Source organism: Bombina bombina, chromosome 3, assembly GCF_027579735.1.
Source record: "Bombina bombina isolate aBomBom1 chromosome 3, aBomBom1.pri, whole genome shotgun sequence".
In the NCBI taxonomy this organism is placed as follows: domain Eukaryota; kingdom Metazoa; phylum Chordata; class Amphibia; order Anura; family Bombinatoridae; genus Bombina; species Bombina bombina.
In genome coordinates, this window is record NC_069501.1 from 390,391,209 (window position 1) to 390,397,325 (window position 6,117).

The following is a 6,117-nucleotide window of genomic DNA, read 5'->3' on the forward strand; positions in this document are numbered from 1 at the left end:
ACAATTTTATTTATACTTCTTATTAGAGTGACCTTTATTTTACATTTAGTATAGATTTTTAATACTGGTAACTCACTTTTTTATGGCACCAGAGTAAAGAAACAACACAATATTAATAACAATTAAATTAATCAGATGCTTATTTATAACATTACACTGAATACTAAACATTATAAGGCTTTGTGGTGTAATCATGAAAATAATTTGCAATAAGGGATATTAGTAATCTTGTAGTTGTACATGACAGAACATAATCTATATCTATAAATTAATACTGACATGTTCTATGGAATTCTATAATCTACACATAGTTAAGCATATTATCATTTCATTTTTAATGTCTCTGTTCTGTCTGGTTGTAAGTAATCCAAAAATAAACCTTACGCTATTTAATGAAAGAGACATGAAACCCCTAATTTCATGCATTTTTAAACATCTTTGCAATTTACTTCTAATATAAATTTTGCTTTATTTTATTGGTATCCTTTATTGAAAGAGTAGCAATGCACTACTGGGAACTAGTTGAACAGATCGGTAAGCCAATGACAACAGCCATATTTGTGCAGCAACCAATCAGCAGCTAGCCCCAGTCCTGAGCATACTTAGACAAGCTTTTCAACAATGAATACCAAGTGAACAAAGCAAACACAGTAAAATGGAAATGCTCTATCTGAATCATGATAGTTTAATTTTTACTGTAATGTATCTTTTTTAATGTTTCTTTAATAAGATTTAAGTCAATACATTTGGTAAATGTTTGATGTGGTTCTAATTGTTCTTTTTTTCTTTACTTTTAACAGGTAAAGATGAATTTTAAGTACATAGTTGCAGTGTCCTTTTTAATAGCATCTACATATGCACGAAGGTAAAAATAAATAAACAAGGATAGAACTATCAAAACTCATGTTTTTTAGATTTGAATATTTTATTTCAGAGAAACTACTAAATATTCAAGAGTTTTTAAAAATGCAATGGTCATATTTCCATATGTGGTAATAATTTTGTGACATAAAGCTTTCAAAAAATTGGTTGCAGTAAAGTGCTTTCTGCTTCCATTTTCCCTTCAGTACATATACACATTACATTATATGTGAGCACAGACAATTGTGTAAGATATTAAAAGGAAGAAGAAATAAAGGTAATTTGAACAAGGGAGTTAAACTGAAAGATACATTTTATTTCCATATTTTAAAACAGAATACAGCACATTACAAAACTGTTATCTTGTTTTAAACCAGAAGTGGGATATACAGGTAAATTGTTTTATGAATTGAATTTACAGAATTAAGTTATCCTTGTCTAAAATTTGTCCAAAACACATAAAAATTACATTTAAAAGTACATTTACACTCATAACACTATGAAATAAAAATAATTAACATAAAGATAAATAAACTTACATCTCTCTCTCTCTCTCTCTCTCTCTCTCTCTCTCTCTCTCTCTCTCTCTCTCTCTCTCTCTCTATATATATATATATATATATATATATATATATATACAGGGAGTGCAGAATTATTAGGCAAGTTGTATTTTTGAGGATTAATTTTATTATTGAACAACAACCATGAACCCAAAAAACTCATTAATATCAAAGCTGAATATTTTTGGAAGTAGTTTTTAGTTTGTTTTTAGTTTTAGCTATTTTAGGGGGATATCTGTGTGTGCAGGTGACTATTACTGTGCATAATTATTAGGCAACTTAACAAAAAACAAATATATACCCATTTCAATGATTTATTTTTACCAGTGAAACCAATATAACATCTCAACATTCACAAATATACATTTCTGACATTCAAAAACAAAACAAAAACAAATCAGTGACCAATATAGCCACCTTTCTTTGCAAGGACACTCAAAAGCCTGCCATCCATGGATTCTGTCAGTGTTTTGATCTGTTCACCATCAACATTGCGTGCAGCATCAACCACAGCCTCCCAGACACTGTTCAGAGAGGTGTACTGTTTTCCCTCCTTGTAAATCTCACATTTGATGATGGACCACAGGTTCTCAATGGGGTTCAGATCAGGTGAACAAGGAGGCCATGTCATTAGATTTTCTTCTTTTATACCCTTTCTTGCCAGCCACGCTGTGGAGTACTTGGACGCGTGTGATGGAGCATTGTCCTGCATGAAAATCATGTTTTTCTTGAAGGATGCAGACTTCTTCCTGTACCACTGCTTGAAGAAGGTGTCTTCCAGAAACTGGCAGTAGGACTGGGAGTTGAGCTTGACTCCATCCTCAACCCGAAAAGGCCCCACAAGCTCATCTTTGATGATACCAGCCCAAACCAGTACTCCACCTCCACCTTGCTGGCGTCTGAGTCGGACTGGAGCTCTCTGCCCTTTACCAATCCAGCCACGGGCCCATCCATCTGGCCCATCAATACTCACTCTCATTTCATCAGTCCATAAAACCTTAGAAAAATCAGTCTTGAGATATTTCTTGGCCCAGTCTTGACTTTTTCAGCTTGTGTGTCTTGTTCAGTGGTGGTCGTCTTTCAGCCTTTCTTACCTTGGCCATGTCTCTGAGTATTGCACACCTTGTGCTTTTGGGCACTCCAGTGATGTTGCAGCTCTGAAATATGGCCAAACTGGTGGCAAGTGGCATCTTGGCAGCTGCACGCTTAACTTTTCTCAGTTCATGGGCAGTTATTTTGCGCCTTGGTTTTTCCACACGCTTCTTGCGACCCTGTTGACTATTTTGAATGAAACGCTTGATTGTTCGATGATCACGCTTCAGAAGCTTTGCAATTTTAAGAGTGCTGCATCCTTCTGCAAGATATCTCACTATTTTTTACTTTTCTGAGCCTGTCAAGTCCTTCTTTTGACCCATTTTGCCAAAGGAAAGGAAGTTGCCTAATAATTATGCACACCTGATATAGGGTGTTGATGTCATTAGACCACACGCCTTCTCATTACAGAGATGCACATCACCTAATATGCTTAATTGGTAGTAGGCTTTCGAGCCTATATAGCTTGGAGTAAGACAACATGCATAAAGAGGATGATGTGGTCAAAATACTCATTTGCCTAATAATTCTGCACTCCCTGTATATATATATATATATATATATATATATATATATATATATATATATATATACAGTATATATTCATTTATATGTATATTTGTGTTAACAGATGTACTTTAGTATTTATACGTGTATATATGTATTTACAGACATATATAGACATATAAACACATAAATACATGTCTATACATATATCATTGGATCCCATTCCACTCACATGCCTTAAAACTTTAAAAATCATTTTTAATCAATTTTGATGTTTTACAATGTGTTTTACTTTTATTTACTGTAAATATTTTACATTCCAATGTTCTTCAAAGAGTAGACAATGTACTTTGTATTTTATATATATATATACATATGTCTATCTGTATATATCTATAATTGTATATACTTATATATAGAGAGATAGACATATATGGATATATAGATACACAGAGATAGATATTTTATGAAAAAATAATTAGATATATATTAATAAATATTTAAGAATAAAAATAACCTTTTCTTCTATATGAAGAACATTGGAAGTAAAATATTCATAACTACCTTCGGGTTTAGTGCACTTGGTTAGTGCATATCAGGTTTCGCTCATGCGCTAACTTTTTACTTTCAACTTGTAAAAGTAAGCGAACCCGCCCACATAAATAAAATTCTTCCAGCTGTGTTTGCTCTTGAACACAAGAACTAAATAGTAATACTGAGAGAGAGAATTAGATGTTATAAACTTAAACTAATTTGGTACAAATATGCACGCCTAAGCAATTACTGATGTCTGCTATTTGCTCATTGGTACTACAGACCAAACAAACGCCCTCAGAGTGCCAGATGTGACCACCTGTCCTTAATATGATGACCTGTGCTTTCAGAAAATAAAATATATTTAAAAAAAAAATCAATAAGTAGTTTAATCTTAAACTGTTAAAGTCATAAAATTAGTTTACCAATCGGATTTATTTATTTTTAGTGTAAAGAATGATGAACAGTCTCTGAGTCAGAGGGATGTTTTAGAAGAAGAATCACTGAGGGAAATCAGAGGTATAGGAGGAGCCCTCCTAAGTGCTGGTAAATCAGCTTTAAAAGGCTTGGCTAAAGGATTGGCTGAGCATTTTGCGAATGGGAAGAGAACAGCTGAAGAACATGAAGTGATGAAAAGACTGGAAGCCGCAACACAGTCTCTGAGTCAGAGGCAAAGAGAATCACTGATGAAAATCATAGGTATGCTTCGTCACCCACCTGGTAAAATTATGAAATGCTATGGTAAGAAATAACTAAGCAGTTCGCGAATGGGAAGAGAACAGCTGAAGAACATGAAGTGATGAAAAGACTGGAAGCCGTAATGTGTGATCAAGATTCCTTGGATTATCCAGAGGAAGCTTCTGAAAGAGAAACCAAAGGCTTCAATCTAACACAGTATGCAGAGCGTTTAGCTATGTTTGGTTAGTAATGTACTTGTAGGTATAGTTAAAGAAATTGGATAATTATAACTAGTAAAACTTTGCTTTCATTAAAGGGACACTGAACCCAATTTTTTTCTTTTGTGATTCAGATAGAGCATGCAGTTTTAAGCAACTTTCTAATTTACTCCTATTATCAATATTTTTTCGTTCTCTTGTTATCTTTATTTGAAAAATAAGGCATCTACGCTTTTTTTGTTGGTTCAGAATTCTGAACAGCACTTTTTTATTGGTGGATGAATTTATCCACCAATCAGCAAGAACAACACAGGTTGTTCACCAAAAATGTGCCGGCATCTAAATTTAAATTCTTGCATTTCAAATAAAGATACCAAGAGAATGAAGAAAATTTGATAATAGGATTAAATTAGAAAGTTGCTTAAAATTTCATGCTCTATCTGAATCCCGAAAGAAAAAAATTGGGTTCAGTGTCCCTTTAATGTTTTTTAAATTATGCTAATCAGATAACATATAATAAAGCATAAATAAACACACAAAAAAGCTATTTGAACAAACTGCATGTTCTCTGCTCTGCTATTAAATAAAAATCATATGAGCAAAAATTGTTTTATCATTTTAAACTATCATTAAAATGGTTGCTGATCATGGTTTTTGATCACATTTATTTAGTAAAGTTTATCAAAAGATTTTTCTACAAAAGTCACATTAAAGTCTATGGAAATATTTGTAGATAATAATTATACAGACATCCCAACCTGCAAAAACTAATTTCAGGGAGGTGGCTTCACCGGCTACTGTGCAAACCCCATCCCCCCAAAAAAAAGTGGTTTAATGTCCCTTTAAATTATATATATATATACATATATATATATATATATATATATATATATATATATATATATTTTAAATATATATATATATATATATATATTAATATAAATATATAATGTTATCCACACTTTGTACAGCTCATGGCAGAAATTGTAAAACTGAACTAGAAAACATCATTTTTTAGATTAACTTTCTCTCACCAATACAAGACACCCTCCCCTCTGTTACAGGCATAGGTTGCTCCACGACCACCTGACCTCTTAAGAGTATGGGAGCCTGCACAATAGAGGTATGGAAGCTGCACAATATAGAGGTATGGGAGCCTGCACAATATAGAGGTATGGGAGCCTGCACAATATAGAGTTATGGAAGCCTGCACAAGCTTGCACAATATAGAGGTATGGGAGCCTGCACAATAGAGAGGTATGGGAGCTTGCACAATAGAGAGGTATGGAAGCCTGCACATGCCTGCACAATATAGAGGTATGGGAGCCTGCACAATATAGAGGTATGGGAGTCTGCACAATAGAGAGGTATTGGAGCCTGCGCAATAGAGAGGTATGGGAGCCTGCACAATAGAGAGGTATGGGAGCCTGCACAAAAGAGAGGTTTGGGAGCCTGCACAATAGAGAGGCATGGTAGCCTGCACAATAGAGAGGTATGGGAGTCTGCACAATAGAGAGGTATGGTAGCCTGCACAATAGAGAGGTATGTGAGCCTGCACAATATAGAGCTATGAGAGCCTGCACAATAGATAGGTATGGTAGCCTGCACAATAGAGAGGTATGGGAGCCAGCACAATAGAGAGGTATGGGAGCCTGCACAAGAGAGGT

The 6,117-nt window shown here is 34.1% G+C and overlaps 1 pseudogene; it reads left to right on the forward strand.

The window, feature by feature from the left end:
• Positions 1–806: 806 nt before the first annotated feature.
• Positions 807–4,817, forward strand: LOC128651649 (bombinin-like peptides 1; annotated as a pseudogene).
• The last annotated feature ends 1,300 nt before the right edge of the window (positions 4,818–6,117 follow it).